The sequence below is a fragment of the Echinops telfairi genome, unplaced genomic scaffold, assembly GCF_000313985.2.
Source record: "Echinops telfairi isolate 266 unplaced genomic scaffold, ASM31398v2 ScPeMD7_9;HRSCAF=40, whole genome shotgun sequence".
In the NCBI taxonomy this organism is placed as follows: domain Eukaryota; kingdom Metazoa; phylum Chordata; class Mammalia; order Afrosoricida; family Tenrecidae; genus Echinops; species Echinops telfairi.
In genome coordinates, this window is record NW_022103906.1 from 45,278,633 (window position 1) to 45,300,358 (window position 21,726).

Consider the following 21,726-nt stretch of genomic DNA (forward strand, 5'->3'; position numbering starts at 1 on the left):
CTGAAGACAAAATGAAATGTGCAGAGACTTAGAGCTAGAAAATTGAAAAGAAAGAACGCACCTGGCATTTCTTGAGCAGAAACAACTGCAAGGTGGGGAGCATTAAGATTCTACTTGCAATAGTGGATTCCCTGGGCAAATTATTGAATGATGCAGGAAACATCAAAAGAAGAGGAAAGAGCATACAGAGTCACGGGACCCAAAAGACCATTAACCATTATAGGGGGTAGAATATGATCAAAATAGATTGTATTGAAAGATGTCCAAGTTGCAGTGAGGGAAGTCATAAAAAATAAGCCTCCAGGAATTGATAGAACACCAACTGAGATGTTTCAACAAATGGATGAACTCTGGACAGGATCACTTGTTTACACCAAGAAATATGGAAGACAGCTACTTGGCCAATTGACTGGAGGAGATTCTTATCTGTGACCATTACAAAGAGAGGCAATTCAATAGATTGCGGAAGTTATTGAAAAATATCAATATCACATGCAAGTAAAATTTTGCTGAAGATAATTGGAAAGTGGTCGCAGCAGCATATTGAAAGGGAGTTGCCAGAATTTCAAGTCAAATTCAGAAGAGGATTTGGTATGAGGGATATTACTACTGACATTAGATAAATCTTGGCTGAAAGTAGAAAGCCATTTACTTGTGTCTTATTGACTATGCAAAGGAATTTAATTGGGTAGATTATAACAAACGATGGAATAGAAATTTTAGAACAGTTAATTGTACTCATGAGGAACCAGCACACAGACCACAGGGCAGTTATTAGAACAGAATAAGGAGATACTATGTGGTTCAAAATTTGAAAAAAGTGTACATGACAGTTGTATGTTTTCATCATACTTATTGAATCTGTATGCTGAACAAATAAGGAGAGTCAATGGATTGTATGAAGAAGAATACAGCATTAGGATTGGAGGATGGCTCATGAACGACCTGAAACATGGAGATAGCACAACTGCTGAAAGCTAAGAGGACTTGAAGCACTTACTGAGGAAGATAAGAGACTATTGCCTTCAGTATGAACTGAAACCCAATGTAAAGAAGACCAAGATAATCACAACTGAACCAACAGACATCACGATGCACAAAGAAAAGACTGAATTTGTCAAGGGTTTTACTTATTTGGATCCACAATCAAGACTTATGGAAGTAGCAGTCAAGAAATGAAGCAAGCTAGTCACCTGCTTATGGGAAAGTAAAGTCGCTTAGCATTTCTGTGTTTTAGATTTATCATCTGTAAGGGGTAAAAAGAATCCTGCCTATTTCATGAGATCATGATGTTTGGTGCTTGCTTGGTAAATTAGCCATTATTACTATGGTTATCTTATTATCACATACATTGGTAGCCTAGGGTAGTGGTAAACAGCACGAATCCTAGAAACAGAATGCTTGGGTTCATTTACAAATAGAGCAACTTCTCACCTCGTGTTTCTTGTTATCTGACATTTCACATTCACAGTAAAACATCTATTTTGCACATTAACAATATGTGTCTGATGGCAACAAATGTTGAAGTGCGCGGCAAGAAGTGCGCGGCAAGAAGAAGGCTGGCTGTGATGATTAAGGTTCTAGGGCATCTTGGTGGAGCCAGGAATCTTGGTGATTTGGCAGTTCAGTGAATGACACATTTGTCAGTTAGGTGCTGATGTAGTTATACTCCCTCTTGTGATTCGATGTGTCATCCTCCATTTTGACACAAACACCTTTGGAATCAAACTATGTTGGTATGTTAGAAATAGGTGCAAGGCACATTTTAGTTGTAAAAACAGTGCGAACTTATTTAACTTACCTCTGCTTCATTTTTAAATTTATAAATGGGGATTAATAATAGTACTATTTCATGAGGTTATCATGCTGATGATAAAGTGATATTTATAAAGCAATTATGTAAGTGCTTAGTTTTTTTTAAAATACTAGCTAAATAAACACATGGAACTCTTTTTAATAGCTACCTCTTGTAGTTCTAACGTTTTAGGTATAATTGCCCATTTTTATTGAGTTGCCTTTATATTTTCTCATGAATTCTGAGTTTAAAGAAAGCAAAAAGATGGCAAAACAGATCAAACTAATGTTTATGGCATTTCTGGTACTTTCAGAAATATTCTCACTTAATACTAAGAAAATAATCCATAACACGCATTTGATGTACAGCAACACTGATGAGAAAGGAGACTCAGATATCGAAATCATCTAATATCCCACAGATGGTAGACAGTGAAGCCAGAATCTCACTTCACAAATCATGATTCTAAGATTTATATGACTTAAATTATGCTAACACAGATTTTTAGATACGTTAAAAGTAAATAATAATTACAATTAAGAAATAATCATGCTAATTATTATTTATAATATGGTAATTTAACCCCTTATTTTATTATTATCAAAACCTCCTTTCTTAACTCCCATTCCTCCGTCCTTCCCCTGATAATTATTAGTTTTCTTTGGTCTTGACAGATTTGCCTATTTAAAAATTTCATACGAGAAATAGTACAAATCAACAAACAAGAAGTCAAGCTCAGTATTGCACTGGGCAAAGCAGCTGTACCAGACATCTCTAAAGATGTCACATTTTGCCTTGAGGTGTGCCTACCTCAAGCCATGGTGTTTTCAATCACCTCATATGCATGTGAAGAAATGAACAATGAGTCACGAAGACAGAGAAGAATGAATGCGTTTGAATTATGGTGCTGGAGAAGGATATTAACTATACCCCAGACTGCCACAATAGCAAACAAGGCTGCTAGGCAGAGGTCCTGTTAGAACGCACCTTAGAAAGGAAGATGGCGAGATTTTGTCTCAGGCACTTTAGACATACATATTGTCAGAAGAGACCAATCCCTTGATTGGAAAAACAGAAGATCAGAGAGAAAGAGGAAGACTCTCAATGAGGGAGATTAACATATTATTAAGAGTGGTAAGCTGCCTTGATGGCAACTAACAAATAGTCAGGACTAACTAGATGGGCCCTAACAACTGTATCATAGGGATAATTCCAGGGACTATATGTACCTCACTATTGTCAGAGGTCAGAAGATCAAGCGATCTTCCTGTGGCTCAGAAGGGACCAAAGGAACTATTCTTTCAAAGGAGATAGGACCTGTCCACAAGTCATGAGCTCTGGAAATGTTGGGTGTCTAGAGGTTAGAATCAAGTGTCCGGCAACAGACACTTGACACTGATTTCGTGGGCTATGTTAATTCCCGCTACGTGCTTTCCAGTGCAATTTCCTTACCAACTCACATCTTCCATGTTTAGAGATAAAATGAAGTTTTTCTTGTTATCTCGACTTCTGCATTCATTCTTTGTTTTTTAGCTAAGTCGTTTAAGTGTTGGGCTCTCGAGTCAGGCACATACAGATTTGAGTCATCCGTCTGCTAGGTCCTGTCTATGTCAAGGCTCTTAACTTCTGTGTTTTTAGTTCCACGACTGTAAAATAGGTACTTTACTGGGTATTATGAAGACTAAATTTGATAACACACACGAAGAGCGCTGTAAAGAGTTAGGTTTATTGATAGGAAAACTCTCTACTTATTTTTATGTTTCAAACTTTGGGTTGTTATTTTTAATTTGTCAATTATACAATAAAAGAAAAACTGGAAAAGCCAAAGCAACTTTTATTATTTTGTTTTATGTCTACTCATTTTATAAAGGGAAAAAAAACGTTTTGTGAATTCCACTTTAACTACTTTATATTTTTACATGGCATTTTTTAATCTTACTGAACAGTCCTCTTAACTGTTATCTTAATGACGATATGACAATTCATTGAGAAGATAGACCGTAATTCCCTTATTGGTTGATCTAGTAATGGATATTTAGGTGATTTCAAATTTTTACTTTGCATATTGTACAATCTTATTTCTCCATCGTTTGGATTATTCCCTTAGGTAATAATTTTAGATGTGAAATTATTGGGTCAATGAACAGAAATTTTTCATGGCTCTTAGTACATATTGTAAATTGCTTTACCAAAAAGATTATTTAAATTTGCAATGCCATCAGCAATAGATACTTTGAAACAGTTTTCTTTCTTTTTTTTATATAACAAAGGGAATTTTGCTTTCTAAATGTTTGAAAGAATTTCATAGTTAAGGCTCCATGCCATGAAATATATTTAGCTCTTTGATAGCATTCTTCATTTTTCTCTGGGTGTTAGGCCCACTCTCCCTTCTCCTTTTCTTCTTGGTAGTCGATTGTCTGACTCTTAACTTGGCTTGTAACCACCTAGAATCAAGAGTATACTTTTAGCCTCACTGGAGCTACGTGTGGCCAAATTAATACGTTTTGGTGACTAGATTATGTATTGGTGTTCTATTTTTGCCTAATAACATTACCACAATAGCAGCTTGAACACACATATTTATTACCTTACAGTTTTTGTGGGTCAAGCACCTGCACACAATTTACCTGAGTCCCTTAGTTTCAGCATGCCGTGTAACACATTTCTTCCTTCTGTCATAAAGCTGCAATTTTCAGGGGGTGGTCGAATCTGAGGTGTGACTGGGGAAGGATGGTTGGTTTTTAGCAGGATTTAGTTCTTTGTGGATGGCAGGCCTTAGCTCCTTGTTAGCTGGAAATTGCAGATGATTCCTTGCTACACGGGCCTCTTCTGATGGCAAATTACTTCATCAAAGCCAGTAAGGGAGAGAGTAAATAAAGGGAATCTGCTAGCAAGATAAAGGCTATAAATTCATATAATGTAATCAGGAAACTGATAGCTCACTGTAGATTTTATTGATTAGAAGCAAATCACAGCTCATGCCCACATTCAAGGAGAGATGATTGCATACAGTTGTAAACACTGAGACAGGAATTCGTACGTGTCATTTTAGAGTCTGTCCAGCGTAGAGTTAATTGCTTTTGGGTGATATCAAGTTGATTCTAACTCAGAGTCACCCATGTACAACAGAACCAAACACTGCCAGCTGCTGCACCATCCTCACCATTCTTACCACGTTTGAACCCATTGTTGCAGCCATAGCGCTGAGCCATCTCCCTGAGGGGTTTCTTCTGGTTCCCTGACTGGATGCTTTACCAAGCAGGATGCTCTTCTCCAGGGACTGGTTTCTCCTGAAAACATGTCCAAAGTACATAAGACATAGTCTCACTAACCTTTCCTCTAAGGAGCATTCTGACTACTTCTTCCAAAACAGATTTGTCTGTTTTTCTGGCAGTCCTTGATATTTTCAGTATTCTTTACCAACACTGTAATTCAAAGGCATCGATTCTTTGTTGATCTTCCTTATTCATGATCAAGCTTTCATAGGTGTATGAGATGACTGAAAATACCATGATCTGGATTAGGCATATGTTAGTTCAAAGTGATATCTGATGTTTAACACTTTAAGGAGGTCATTTGCAGGAGATCTATTCCGTGCATCCTACCATCTGATGTCTTGACTGTTGCTTCCATAGGTGTAGATGGTGATGCAAGTGAAATGAAATCCTTCCTAATGGTCTAGACCAAATCCAGGGATACATGTGGTAGCCAACTAAAAAGAAAGGGGAAAAGGTGGTGGGGAGGAAAGAGAGAGAAATGGGTAACTGGGGGAACAGGACACTAACCCACCCAAGGAGGGGGGGTATTGTTTATATCTCCACAGAGAAAGAGGGACCAGATTTCAACTGGGTGCTCCAAGATGTGAATGCAACATGCTGGCATGGAGTAAGGAACCAGTGGAGAGGTTTGAGGGGCTGACCCAATCCTAACTACGTGGACAAGCTGCCCCTCCCCCCAGAAGAATTTATTTCAGAGGACAGCACTGAAGCTGAGCTCAGGGAGAGGGACATGTCTGTTCAGAGCACACAGGAGCAAATGAAGGGTGAGGCAGAGAGAGTGGAGCACATCCTGGCCCACCAAGCCTTGACAACAATATTCCCACTCAGAGCAGCCAATCCACAGAGAAGACCATATGGCCGGCCCCACTATGAGACACAACATCCCTCACTGAGCCATAGCCCTACGTAGGACAACACTGGAGAGACAGTGGGGAAATTGTGCCCAATCTGATCCCACCACACCAAGGCAAAAAGCAAGGGTGTGCAAAGAACAGCAAGGGGAACAGAGCAACGAAGTTCCCAGGGAATACCAAAAATAGACTTTGGGGTCAGGGCATGGTACCCATCAGACTCAACCAGAAAACACTCCTAATGGCCAAGAAACAGTCTTTGAACTAACTACAGGCTTTTCTTTGTTATTGTTGTTGTTTTGTCTTTTCTTTGTTATTGTTGTTGTTTTGTTTTCTTTTGTTGCTTTGTTTTGCTCTGTCTTGTTTTTATGCATGTTATTATCTCCGCAGGTCTGTCTAAATAAGATAGGCTGGATAAACAATCTGGAGGAAAAAACAATGAGACTGACAGTTCTGGGGGGACATGGGAGAGGGGGATGTGGGGGCAAAGGAAGTGGTGTTAACAAATCCAGGGACAAGGGAACAACAAGTGATCCAAATCGGAGGTGAGGAGGGTGTAGGGGGCCTGGTAGGGTGTGATCAAGGGTAATGTAACCAAGAGGAATTACTGAAACCCAATGAAGGCTGAACATGATAGTGGGACAAGAGAGGAAAGTAAAAGGAAATAGAGGAAAGAACTAGGAGGCAAAGGGCATTTATATATGTCTAAATAAAGGCATGCGCATATGCAAATATATTTATATATGAGGATGGGGAAATAGATCTATGTGCACATATTTATAGGTTTAGTATTAAGGTAGCTGATGGACATTGGGCCTCCACTCAAGTACTCCCTCAATGCAAGAATACTTTGTTCTATTAAACTGGCATTCCATGATGCTCATCTTCCTGACATGGTTGCTGAAGACAAAGCAGGTGCATAAGCAAATGTGGTGAAGAAAGCTGATGGTGCCCAGCTATTAAAAGATATAGTGTCTAGGGTCTTAAAGACTTAAAGGTAAACAAGCAGCCATCTAGCTCAGGAGCAACAAAGCCCACATGGAAGAAGCACACCAGCCTATGTGATCATAAGGTGTTGAAGGGATCAGGTATCAGGCATCAAAGAACAAAAAATCAAATCATTGTGAATGAGGGGGAGTGCAGAGTGGGGACCCAAGACCCATCTACAGGCAACTGGACATCCCCTTACAGAAGGGTCTGAGGAAAGAGACGAGCCAGAGAGGGTGCAGTATAGCAACGATGAAACATACAACTTTCCTCTACTTCCTAAATGCTTCCTCCCCCACCCCCCACCATCATGATCCCAATTCTACCTTAGAAATCTGGCTAGACCAGAGGGTGTACACTGGTACAGATAGGAACCAGAAACACAGGGAATCCAGGACATGTGATCTCTTCAGGACCAGTGGTAAGAGTGGTGATACAGGTGGAAAGGGGGAACTGATTACAAGGATCTACATATAACCTCTTCCCTGGGGGATGGACAACAGAAAAGTGGGTGAAGGGAGGCATCTGACAGTGTAAGATATGACAAAATAATAATTATAAATTATCAAGGGTTTATGAGGGAGGGGGGAGCGGAGAGGGAGGGGGAAATGAGGAGCTGGTATCAAGGGCTCAAGTAGAAAGCAAATGTTTTGAGAATGATGATGGTAACAAATGTACAAATGTGCTTGACACAATGGATGGATGGATGGCTTGTGATAAGAGTTGTATGAGCCCCCAATAAAATGGCTTAAAAAAAAATCCTTCCCAATGTCTCTATTTTCTCCATTAGGATGTTTGCCAGCACAGAGAGGATGTAAAACTGATGTATTCCATTTCTGGAAATTGTCTTTTACAGGAGGTTTTGTGCCACCTTTCCCAGAGACTAGAAATCCTCCTTGGGGAGTTGGGGACCTTCCCCCTTGTGTAGTTGGAGGACATTGGACATCTTCCCCATGCCATTTCCACAGAGACATAAAGGTTTGCAATTGTTTTGTCCTCCCTGTCTCTTGCTTATTTTTATCTATCCAATTTACACAATAAAATTCATGCTTTTTAATATTTTCTTTACGGTTTCTCCCCTTTTTTGTTTGTCTGGTAAACGTTTGCTTGAAGGATCATTTCATTGTTGTTTCCTCGCAAGTTTTTGAATGAAACTCTTTGGCCTCTACTCAGCTCTTGCTTGCTTCTGCCTAATGGCTGCTTGGGGATTCTCTTTCTCCCAGGTTTTAGAAGATTTGGGGTATAACATTATTATGTTATATAAAATATTTGGGGTATAACATTATTATGTTACATAAAACATTATAGTACTTTTTATCTCACCTTAGGCACTTCCAGACACTGTGCTTTATTCTTTTGTCATCCTAATTTGGCTCAGAGTCTGGGTCACTTAGCATGAATGGATGGATGCATATAGACTGTGCAGTAGCAGGAGAGGAGGGTTGTCTTTAAGACCAAACTGAGCTGTTTGGCCCTGCAACCACCCCCAGGCACCTATTTTCATGAATGAGCAGTCTAACCTTAGAGGAAGATGTCTTTAAGTATGCTCTCATCCACAGCCATGGTCCATGAGGAGATAGAGAGGACTGTAAGGTCTCTATTCCTCAGCTTCTAGGAGCATTGCCTGCTGAAGACAGAAGAGCTGCTTCCTCGAGGACTTTGTAAGACTTCCAGAGGGAGAGGGACTAGGAAGAATCAGCTCATGAAAAGTCAATGGACTACACTGGTTCCGTCCACAGAGCTCATGGGCAATGGCACAGGACCAGGCAGAGTTTTGTCTGGGGTCCTCACGAGTCAGAGACTGACTTGATGGAAGCTAACAGCAATACTAACGAGGGTGCAGAGAGGACTTGAATAAACATCAAGACATTTGCCACCTTGATGTACCAAAGAACAGTTTTGCAAACTCTTAGAGATATGTCTTAGAGGAAGGAATCTCACAGCATCAGGAACAATACCAAAACCCCAAACCAAACTCACTGCAATCGAGTTAATGCCGACTTGCAGCAACCTATAGGACAAAGTCGAACCGCCCCTGTGAGTTTCCAAGACTATAACTCTTCATGGGTGTAGAAGGTCTTGTCTTTCTCCCACTGAGTGGTTGGTGGTTTTGAACTGCTCACCTTGTGGTTCATAGCTCAATGCATAATCACTATGCCACCAGGGTTCCAGCCATACCAAAACAACAGTGGTAGCAAAGGGCAGGCCCTCTTGCAAGTGACCTGTCGGTAGTCAACCTTAAACTATAGCCAAGAGTGCTGGGCAGAGGGCTACGAGCACACGTGAGTTCCCCTCGGAGACTCCCAGAGGAGAGACTCTGCACGTGGGGCTGCCCAGGAAGCAGCATTTGAGTTTAATGGCAACAGATCTTAAGGTCTGATAAGGCTTGAGGAAGCTTAGTTATGAATGAATTATAATTTAATTATTTTGAATGGAGGACATGTTAAGAAAGCTAAAAAGTGCATGTTCGATGGCAGTATATTTTGATCAGGTACTTTTTAAGATGTATCAGGATATTGATTCTCTAGCTAAGGTTGGAGCAGATGTCACACTTTGTGCGCATATCATCATGGACTGAGTGGCCTTCACAGGGAGTATCCACCTGGAAGGACGGAAGGCCCGGTGAGTAACGTGTTTGATAGGGCGTGGAGAGAAGGCTGCCATCTGGCTGCCAGCGACTTCAAAGAAGGAATTTCCCTTGGTGATGTAGCCACAGCCTAGGGTCTGGCTCTTAGTTTTTCAGGTTCAAAACCCGAGAAAATTGGTTTTGTCAGCACACAAAGGTAGGATCAGTTTATCGAGCCCTCAGCCATACTAACCAAGCTCACAGGAGACTGATGTGTAAATCAAAACGCCATTTTATTCACTCACAACGATAAATGAAATTGGCTAGACGATCAGGCATGCATTCCTTTTAAGCACAGTCTCTCCTTGTGGTCAGACCCCCGTGGGAAGTAAAATTCCCATCAGAAGACAGCGTGGCGAGCCTGGAGTCAGAGAGAAGAAGAGCCAGCGGGCTGCATGACTTAGAATGTTTGAGGACACGCACACACCACACTCACGGAAGCCAGGGGCATGCCTCAGAGGAGCCCACAGAGGATTCGTGGGGCAGGCCACGTGCCCCACGTGTAGACTGCAGGTTCTGTGCTCCCTCCTCTTCTTGGACATGGTGTGGCCTCACGCTGACCACATCTCTGGGTGCTGGCCACTTTCTTTTTAAGGGGTGTCAATTCCATTTTGCCCCTACTTACTCAGAGGGGCTGGGAAATGGACCATTGCCCCAGGGCAGCCTTAGCATCGTCTGCAGGGATGCCATCTGTCCTGCGGAGTTTCAGCTGCTCTGTTGGGCTACTTCCGACTCATGGCCACCTTCAGAACTGAAGTGCACTGACCCGCAGGGTTTCCTTGGCTGTAATCTTTGCGGGAGCAGAATGCCAGGGCTTTTTCCTGTGTCACTACGAGGTGGACTTCAGCTGCCAACCTTATGGTGAGCAGCCGAGCGCTTTACCAGTGTGCCAGCAGGCCTCATTCTGCCGTCATCACCAACAGAATCAAACCCATGGCCATCAAACTGAGTCTGACTCCTAGAGACCCTGTTTAGGGTTTCTGCGACTTTGTAAATCTTTATGGGAACAGACAGCCTCATCTTTCTCCCGAGGAGTGGCTGGTGGATTTGAACCACCGACCTTGCAGTTGTTAGAAGGCCAACAATATCACTTTGGATCAGCCCATACACCAAATAGCACTCTCTTCTCAAAAGGCTTCCTCCAGGTCTTAGTCAGCAGGACAGGGGAGGCGAACATAGGGTTAAAGACAAGTGACCAAATTTATCTTAGAACAGGAGCTACTTCTTCTGTAAATCGTTTTGCTGCGTTCATGAAGTGCACAGTGAGTTCCTGTGGGGAGCTGAGCTGAGGAGAGTGCCCTGCCACCGGCCTAGAAGTCCAGGGGCAATCTCGGAGTCAGCACTCGGGACATTGGAAATGCTCTTGATGTTAGCTGACACCTTTGTGAAAGAAGAGCTCTGTCCTAAAGGTACCAGCTCTCTTTGACTTGGAGGGAAGGGAAACACTGAACCGCACGCAGTGCTTTGGATGCAGCGTTTGGTGTGTTGGGGCGCAGGCCTCCCGTTCAGACAGTCTTCACGTCACTTACGTCACGTTAATGGACACAGTGGTATCACTAGGGTCGATGTCACCCAGTGTGGCTACTCATGGTGCCACAGCCCGGGGACCTTCTTCTGTACCACACTGTGTTCATGAAGAATTTTAATCGCAGAATACCGTGATACATCGAGTACTTGTCAAAGGGATTACCGGTCATATTTCTTATGGTATATGAATACGATGAACAAAACTATTTTGCAAAGCCTCTCTACACTGAACTGCAACATTGTACGTTTCAACATTATTAGCAACTTGGTGGGGACCTTTTAAAAAGTCTCCTCCTCTCATTCTTTAATGTCTATTTCATTCTCAAAAAATTACTGACAGATTTACAAATACATTCCCAGTATAAGGTATCCAAAAATGTACCAGAAAAATTGACCAAATTATTGATTTTAAAAAGACCAATAGCAAAGAAAATCATAGTGCATGTGTGATGATGAAACCACACGATTTGAAGCGTCGCTGTCATTGGGGAATAATGACGGCTTTGAACAGTCAGCAGGAAGTTCTAAAAGGAAATGAACATGTAATTTTAGACTGGTAGGTACCTTTGATACATGTCCAGTGGGGATGTTGTTGCTGTTGTTGTTGTTTTAGCTAACTACAGGGTGTTTTTTAATGAAGATAAGAACTTTCTACCGACACATGGCGCACACATTGTGTAGACAGTCGTTTTGGTGCCACCCTCTCCGGGTATGTCAGCTAGTGGTTTGCCACCCTTCTCCCCACACCACCTTGGGGACTCTACCTAATAGATTCAATTCCTAAGCACTTGTCATGCACCAGCCTCTGTTCTAAATGCTTTATATCTTAGTTCATTTCGTCTTCATGATAATCTTGTGAAGTTTGGCGTCTGGAGGTCCTCATGTTACAGATGAAGAAATGGGAAGCAGAGAGGGAAGGGGGTCGAGAGCTTGCCCAAGGTTACTAGAAGTGTCAGAGCAGCTCTGAACTGAGACTCTGATTCCAGAGCCAGTCTCCTTCGTGGCAACGTTCAACCGAGCAGGAAGGTTCCAGTTTTGCCTTATTCTCCCCCTCCTACTGCCCCCAAACCCAAGGTCATTGAGTTGATTTTGACTCAGATTGACTAGAAGGGTCCCATAGGGTCTCAGAGACTGTAAAACAAATCTTTACAGAGGTAGACTGCCTCTGATCATAGTACATTAATTGTTTGACTTATGCAGGTTAAATTCTTAAGTGATTATACACTACTTACACAAACAATCGGGTTGGTGAGAAGCTAAAACTTTAAGTAATACTTGTTCACAAAGGCAGAACATGCCTACCAAAATAATTCACGTCATAAGAAAGCAACGAGAGCATTACAATAGTGACTATATGGTAGTTCTGGGCCACCATTCCCTGGACACCTTCAAAGCAAGAGCTCTGAACCAAAGTTCAATGATCAGTAATTCAATAATTTTGGAATAGCAGTCATCTGCCTCTTCTCACACTAGGGAGTTTCAGCCTCAAATCCAAGGAAGTGTGCCAGATTCTTAAATCTGATACAGGTGAGTTTGAGGTGAAGACCCTGAACTTTTAGAAAGACCCATTTTAAAGTTGTTTCAGTTTTTCGTATTTTCTGCTTTCTTTTTGATTGAGGCTTTTTATATGTTTTGTCTAGTTATTTGTTTGCTTCCGTTTATGTTTTGAATTATTTTTGTATATGAAACCCTGGATAGGTAGATCCATAGGGACAGTGATTGGATAGATTTATGTCTAGGGGCATGGCTGGGAATGTGGGAGGAAATGGGGGTCTAAAAACAATTAGTGCCAGAGGAAAATGTTCTGAAATTGATTGTGGTGATGGTTGTACAAATCTTCTTAATAGGACTGAATGATTAAATTGCATGATATGTGAAGTATATGTCATTAAACTATTTAAAAAAGAAAAGAAGCAGATTGCCTCATCTTTCTCCTATGGAGAAGTTGGTGGCTTTAAACTACCAACCTTACCGTTAGTAGTACACCATTTGGCCCAGTACACTACCAGGAGTTCCTGATTCTCCCTTTAGAATGGCTTAAATTTTAGCTGATTATATTGAGCTTATAAGAGCAGCAGTGATTCAATAGTGGAGTTCTTGCCTTCCACAAAGGAGAGCCAGGTTTGGTTACCAGCCAATGCACCTCAAGCACACCTGTTTGTCACTGGAGACTTGCATGTTGCTATGATGCTGAAGACAGGAGGCCCTAGGGGGTGCATAGGGTGCGATGTTTGACTGCTAGCTGAAAGTTGGCTGTTCGAGGTGCCTCAGGAGATAAACTTGGTGATCTGCTGCTGAGAAGTCACAGCCTTGTAAATTCGGTGGAGTTCTATTCTGCGCCATGGTGTCCATGGCCGCTAGCAACAACAGGACGCTGACCAGGCTTCAGTGGAACCTTCACAGACAGAGCAGGAGGAAAGGCTAGTGCACGTCTGCTGACGATCAGTGAAAACCCTATGCATTGAAATGCTCTAACCCCATTGCACATGGCTTCACCAGGAACCGGGGTCTGAAGGATGGAAGCGAACAGCAGCAGCAGACGGAGCTCTTACTGAGCTTCTAGAAATGTTCTTAAAAACTACAGTAGGCTAACAAATATATGTGGGAGGAAGATGGGCCTTTCTACTCCTGGAGCACTCCATAGAAGCATTTCTACTCTGCCCTATGAGTTGGAATCAACTTGATGGTACACAGTCTGGTTTGGGTTTGGTTAGTTACATGCCCTTGGATAAATCGTTTGTCACTCTGGAAATCGGCTTGTTTAAAATAAGAAGGTGAGACTATTCAATCTTTACATTTCCTTCTAATTTTACTTTTCTGACCTGACTGCCCCCAACACAACTGCCAGTGTCACTACTACAGTTATTTCTTTGTATGGAATTTGACAATTTAGATAAATAATTTTTCCTAGAATTGACTATTTGATCCAGAAGTAATCTCCACTTATTGTTATATTTCCAGAAAGAGCTACTACTGCTTATAAATTCTCAGAATCATCCTATGAGATGGAGAGGCAATATATTGTCATCATTTTAGAGATGAAGAAATGAATATTCAGAGGTGGCAAAAATGACCTCAAGTCGTGGAGTTAAATTCCTATCTCCTTTGTTCCCCTTCATCCATTCCTCGCCAGTATTCCCTCAGCAGCAAAGTCTCCAATTATCCACAGCAGCGCAAAGTGCACTTCCTCCCAGAGAAACAACGAGATTGGGCCTGGCATAGTGCAACACCTCCAGTTTCTGATTAAGAGACAGATTCTTCTAAGGTGGCTTTTGTAGAGTGATGTATCAACTGGCGACTGTGTACGCATGCCATGTTCAAACTGAATAGTTGGTAGCTGAAGGTGAATGTCCCGTCGCCTTGCATTGGCCGAGTTGGAAATTCCCCTTGTTCACAATGACTCAGGCATGAGCTCCCAGGAACTTGACATGTGAAGCGGTAGCTTGGGTGACTCAGGCTTTAGCATGGTGCCGTATGACCACTTTGTGTGATGGGGGAACACAATCCAAGTTCTGCAAACCACAAATCTGAGGGACATAAGACAAGCAAGCCAAGAGTAGAGTTCATACCTCAATCAATTAGGGTTTTAAAGCTGATCATTAGTGGCTTTATCCATGAGAGTCTTTCTGAAGGGATACTGTTTACCCATGGAGGGGTTAAAGAAAGCATGCATGGTCTTAAGGTCACTCCAAGGTCATCTTTCCGGAGGCTTTGTTCTCCAGGAGCGTTGAACACCTACAAGCTTCAGATTCTCCAGACTGCAAAAGGAAAATTGGCCTCATAAGGGATGAGCCGCTGGGAAAATAGAGCCCTGTAAGTACATCAACTCTAATGATCAGTATGAGAAATCTTTCTTGGAGATTCCCCGGGTGTAGGGAGGACTGGGGAATACACAGCTACAGAAGAGGAATGGATGAGACCAAAGTCAGAGAGTCATTGGAAAAATCAAGGTGTGCGGCCCAAACCCCGTGCTCTCTCAGAAGGGCGGTCTAGACCGTTATGCCTGCTATTAGCTATGGGTGTGCTTGCTTCCCTTCCTTGTGAAATAGCGACACTTCTCTGCAATGGCTGTTATTTTGAGAAATATCTTTGTGATCAAAGAAATAGATATCTGTACCTACAGTGATTTTGATTTTGAGGTTTTGGTACCTAGGTATAGTGGGGTAATGTTTATTCCCTTAGAAGTGCTGAACTCTTCTAAGCTATGAGCAACTTGAGGGCAGACACAGATCACTTTACTTTTCGAGCTCCTTCATTTTCCAGACTCCTTACTCTCCACAGTCTGGACCATGTTAGTTCTTGAATGAATCTCCAGTGGGGTCCCATGTGACTTTTTACTCAGAAAATGGTCTATCTTCCATCAATCATTTAAAGCTTATGTTTGCACAATGCACTTTGAGGTCTGGGCTAAAGGGCAGCAGTTACCCATTCCTGGGGATGGCTAATGTGTAAGAGGCCAGACAGAAACATCAGGTGCTCTTTAAGATCCAACCTTGTCATTCCCTTGGCTAGAGCAGGTCATTTGGCCAAGCTCAATGCCAAGTTGGTGGTGGTAGGGGAAACTTGTGGAACCCCTGTGTCGCCATAGCATAGGAATGGATACTAGGAAAGATAAAGGGTTGACAATAATTTAATTTAATATATCTCAGATTTAAGAAATTATGCTGTATTTCAATTTTTCCCAAAATGTGTGATGCCACCCACTAGGGCCACTGGAACAATGTGTGTGGGTATGGGAGGGGGCTGCAAAAAGCAGATACCTATACTTTATTCAAGGAGGACTTGAAGCACTTGCTGAGAAGATCAAGGTCACAGCCTTCAGCATGGACTGCAATTCAATGTAAAGAAAACCCAAGACCTCACAACTGGACCAGTAGGTCGCATCATGATAAATGGAGAAAAAAACTGATGTTGTCCAGGATTTCATCTCCCTTGGATTCATGGTCAATGCTCATGGATGCAGCAATCAGAAGATCAAACAACTCATTGCATTGGGTAAATCTGCAACACAAGACCTTTTTAACTTGTTGAAAAGCAAGGATGTTACTTTGAGGACTAAGGTGTGCCTGACCCACGCCGTGGTATTTTCTTTTTCTTTCTTTTTTTGGGTTTAATAAAAACATCCCACAGAGGCTATTTAGTGGTTCAGTAAGAACATAAGGGTAAAGAAAACAATATGAGCATATGTTTTATAACTATATGCATAACAAAGGACACTTAAAAAGGCGGGTGGGGGTGCTATTGGCCTCCACTTCTCACTTCAATGCTCATTTGTAGTTGGACACATTTTGTAGCACAGCAATGTTATCTCTGTTCCAGTTGTTTTCTTGACTTTGTTTTAGAATGAATCTCTTCTGCATCATCTAATACAAGGTTCAGGTACTCATCAGAGCCTCATTATGCAACCCTCTAGCTACATATTCACTTTCTCATAGAGCCACACCTGAATCCAGGGTCTCTTTCACACGTATCTGAAGATGAGATTGAGAAGCCGCACCATCACCTGCACTCACTGGCCCTGGCCACAGCAAGCCATTGTGCAAGTTCACGGAGACCCCACTGAGCCGCTCACTACTTTAGAAAGTAAAGTCTGGAATCCAGAACTGGAAACAGACAATTGCCGTGGTCTTCTCAATTGCATCCTGCATGTGAATGTTGGACATGGAATAAGTAATACTAAAGGAGAATCTATGCATTTGAAATATGCTGTTGGCAAAGGACATGGAAAATTCCAGGGGCTGCTAAAAGAACAAACAGGTTTTTCCGGGAAGAAGTAGGGCCAGAATGATTCTTAGAGGCAAGGATGGTGAGGAGTAGAAATCCTCATCCTTCCCCTGTGGAGTTGGCTGGTGGTTTTGAACTACTGACCTTATGGTTAGCAGCTGACTGTGTCACTACTGTACACTGATAGTGCCATTAGTTTAGTCAATAGTATAGAATTTCAAACACTCGAGTAAAGGAAATTATATGAGGATAGGCCAGCTATGAACTCCAATACTTGAATTTTTGGCTTCTACAGATGAAACTCTTAAGTGATTGGATACTGTTTACACAAACAACGGGTTGGTGATCAGGCAAATCTACCAGATTAATAATTAGCATAATGAAGCAAGGACGGTATTAACATAGTAAGTATATGGTAGTTCTCGGCCACCATTCATTGGGCACCCTGAAGACAAGAGATTAGGACCCAAATCCAATGTCCACCACTAGGGAATTTCAGCCTTAACTCAATGGCAACCGGTGAGAAAAGCATCGTTTAGGTATGTTCATAATCCTCTGGGTAGACATAGATTGCAGATCACAGAGAAAAGGAAGACTGTATTTGCCTACAGAAAAGCCAGTTAGTTGAAGAGGACTTTAAACACAACATGAAGGAAAACACTGAGGATGGGGAGGGGACATGACAGACATAGTACTGAGACCATTTGGCATTGATATGCCAACTTATAGATTCTTGGAAATAAGTGGACATAAAATAAAAAATATAATTCTCAACTCTGAATTCTGAATTCTATCATGAGGAAGGAAGACTAGACCTTTTTTCTAAAGGAACCAATTTGTAGAAGAAGACGTCACGTGGCCCAACTGGTTGAGAAATATTTACCTGCTACAAACCCCGGGAAGCACAAAGACTTCCAAAGAAATCAACTCATCTGTCTTGGAAGAAGTAGGGCCAGAATGCTCCTTAGAAACCAGGATGGTGAAACTTTGTCTTACATACATTGGACATGCTGTCTGGGGAGACCAGTCTCTGGAAAAGGGCATCATGCTTGTAGAGAGGCAGAGAAAAAAGAGGAAAACTCTTGATAAGATGAACAGATACCTCGGCTGTAACAATGGGTCCAAACACAAGAACAACCGTGGGGGTGGTGCAGGACTGGGCGGTGTTTTCTTCTGTTGAAATGGGCTCATTATGAGGCAGAACTGACTCACCGATCCTAACCACAACAATATCTATAGATTTGCAACTCTGACCAAATGATTGGGTGAAACCAGGCAAATAAGGTGTGTGAAACAGTAGTAGAGTTGATGAGCTGGTGTTGCAATTGCTCTGCGTGTAGGAGAGTCATCTCAGAATCCCACAGTCATCGAGAAAGAAGAGTCACCATTGGAACATGTGTGCAAGATCTCTGCTGAAGTGGTGGAGACAGCAGAGACACCAGAGGCGATGTCACAGAGCAAAGGAACATCACTGAGACCATGAAATACAACATAGGACCACACAGCTGGGGTTTTGTGGCCCACGCTGGCAAAGGCCAAGGGACCAGAGGTACATGCCTGTCGATGTGAGTGTGAAGACCCATTGTAGATAGAAGAACTGTATTATCAGCATGTTTGTAAACTGTCAGCTTCCCTAATAAATTCTGTAATCATTAGTATTGCCTATGAGTTCGCTGTAGCCATTGCAATGAGTTATAAAACTTAGTAGAGAAGCAGGGTGCTATGAGAGGGACCATTGGCATCAAAATAGGGTAAAGAAAGAAGGAGGGTGGAGGCATGTCTGGTCTCTGCCTTGTGGTGACTGGCCTTGGCCTGGTGTGCCCTTGAATTCCGCTTCTCCCTTGTGTAGCCAGAGGAGGCCAGATGTGGTCCCCAGGCTACTTCCTTAGTATGCAAATCATTACAAACATTAACACATTTAATTCTTGGAAAAACCTTATGAAATTGGTACCTTTTAGTCTTCAGTGTGCAGATGAAATAACTGAGACAGAGCCCGATTGCTGAAGGCAACCCAGGGATTGGCTGAAAGGGCACCAGAGCGTTGAATTATCCTGCCACCACTGCTCCAGACGTAGGCAGATCATCATTACCTGTGAACAGAAGGCATTGGGGGAGACAGTTATGCTAAGGATCTAGTGCCTTAGTTACCCAACTTATTTGGCCTATTACCCCCTTTTCAGAAAAGAAATTTTTCAGCAATTAAAACTGTTGTACTAGAGTCTATAATCCAGGATACAAATAAGGTGTCTGCTTTTTCAGATCCCCCATGACCCACCCCAGTCCCTGGACCATTCCAGCACACACACACCCCTGCCCACGGGGGTGGGGGGTGGGCATATCCACTTTGGGAAACAACTGGTCTAGTGGGTGGTGGTCAGAGCCAGCCTGTTGCTGAAGGGTCAGGAAACCGAAGCTCAAGTGGCCACTGGTACAGGGCCAGGATACTGGTTAATAAGTGCACACCTATCTATGCTTTGACCAATTGCAGATAAATTCACATTTTTATTTACAGAAGGCCAGTTGCTACAAAGAGTTTTGACACCAAGGAGCTGAAGTTGTGTACTGTCAAACATGACCTACTATCTTCCATAGGACTACCTCATTTCAGACACTCACCTAGTCAGGGGTTGCCAGAGCCATCCTAACTTCTGACCAGTTACCTCTAAATTTGGGTGTTCCCCCTACCCACTTCAGGTTTGATTATTAATCACGATGACTCTCAGGACTGCCCGAAAGCACCATGGGATGCACATTGGAATCAGCAAAGGGAGAAACTCGTAGGTCAAGGTCTGGGCGACTCCCACTGGGAAGCTTCTTTATCCCCAGGGATGTGTCCCAGTGGACACAGAATACTGCTGTTTTTAGGGGCCATCGAGTTGATATTGACTCACTGCCTTATGTGCAAGAGAACTTTCTGCTACTCACTGTTGCCAGTGGCTAAGTCCTCAGAAGTGGACAACCTATTTCTTCTTCCTAGTCTTTTCTGGAAGTTCCCCTGAAACGTGATCACCATGGGTCACCCTCCTGGTACTTGAAACACTCTCGGTGGCATAACCTCTGGCATCACAGCAACATGCATGCCACCACAATAACACACGCTGATAGACCGTGGTGGTACACCCGAGTGTCTAGATTTTTTTATTGAAGCTGTATTATGTAGTCCTAATTAATTGAATTACACTACTTGGGTAAACTCTGTCTCCAGCCTCCCTTCCCTTCCTAGAGGTTAAGCTAATACTCTTAAGGCTTAAAGCATCACACGTCTATCACATGGTTAATCTTTTTGTCTCAGCCAGCCCCTATCCTGTCACCTCCTTAGGAGAAGCAATCAGGTGGAGCCTGAGAAATTTATCATCAATAACAATGACACTCCAATCACTTAGGAAGTTCCAAAGGTTTCGTGCTTACTTCCCAGGACCCAGGGACATAGCTTTCTTAAGGCAAAGTGCATTCTTCACCACACAACTTCACTACGAAGTGAATTCTCCTCCTGTCACTTGACTTCATCGTTTTCAGCCTTTGCCTACACTGCTCTCCTGCTTGCAATAGAACTTCTTCCCTTTTTGTCATCTGGCATACCTTTGCTCTTCTTTTAAGACTCAGATGAATTGATATTCCTTCTCCTGAAACATCTGCCATCTCCCCGACGGTCTATGAGCTGTTTAGAGCAAAGCCATCTCCCTAACCTTGTCTGAGCTCTCCAGCAGGAACAGAAGGCTCGACACAAGGCGGATGTCAATGCATGCTGACTGCAAGCACACATAAGTATGAGGGCATATGTGTAAAAAGCATTGCTACTTTGGGTCACCTTTTGCATGGGGTTATTCCAAACGAAAAGTCTCTGAATGAATGAATGACTGCAGATACATTATCTCAGAAATACACTTATCTTAGTCTCATTAAGATGCTTAAAAAAAAATCCAATCAAAACAGTGACTTGAGGGGAATTTGTGATGTCAGTTTATATTGAAGGCAGAGAGGTCAACCCAGAAAGTTAGGGTGACGGCTTTGGGGTATTCCAAAGGGGTTATCTTGCTAGATTTTCTTCAAGGACACAGGGGGTTCGTGGAGGCTGATTATAAAGAAGGTTTAAAGCTGAACTGGTGAGTAAAAGGTCAGAAAAATTTTACAGGGCTGCCCCCCTCCCCACCTATTAGGACAAAACCCCTGCTCATTCTGTGCTGTGAGAATGTCATTGGGATGCCGTACCTACATCTACCCTACATCCATGCTCTTGCCTCTTCACACTTCTTTTTGTGTCCAGAACTCAAAGAATATTTAGAAGAAACATGATTTTAGTCCTTCGGGATGCCAACCCTGCCATTTTGATGGGGACCTGGGGTGGGGGTGTGGAATCACAGAGCTCAGATTCCCCAGGGGCTCTCAGAAATGTCTGGACCTAGGTGGAGGCCATGCTGATAAATAATAGCTTCATATTTTGATGTTTTTGCTTAATAAAGATTTATATGATTTTGTAGCAATATTTTTGACTTACTTGTGTAAATCCACATGGCAGTTGCTATAAAATCATAAAAAATGATATGAGAACTACACTGGGATATTTGGGAAGAATGTTATTACTCTCATGGAGAAGCAAACATTAAAGATGCACGTAACCTATTTTATTTTGAAGGAAAATTTGTTTTGCTTTTATGCAAGAGGTAAAATATACTTATAAAACAACCCGTTTAAGAATAGCAAGTACATCAGAGAAATTTCGGTGGAATAAAGTTCTTTGTGATTTCATTACCTAACTCTCTGTAAAAGTGAGAGGAAAGATAAAATATATGGGTGAAGGAAATGACTTCAAATATAATAGATGGAAGCAGAATCGCTGAACAGAAATTTATTATTAGGGAGAATATATGCAAATCTCAAGAGCACCTTAAAAATTAACCTAAAATTTTTTTTTATTATGAGAAGATTGTGTTTTAAGGA

General features: G+C 42.2%; 1 pseudogene; it reads right to left on the minus strand.

The window, feature by feature from the left end:
• Positions 1–16,331: 16,331 nt before the first annotated feature.
• LOC101660182 lies at positions 16,332–16,600 on the minus strand (annotated as a pseudogene).
• Between the last annotated feature and the right edge of the window lie 5,126 nt (positions 16,601–21,726).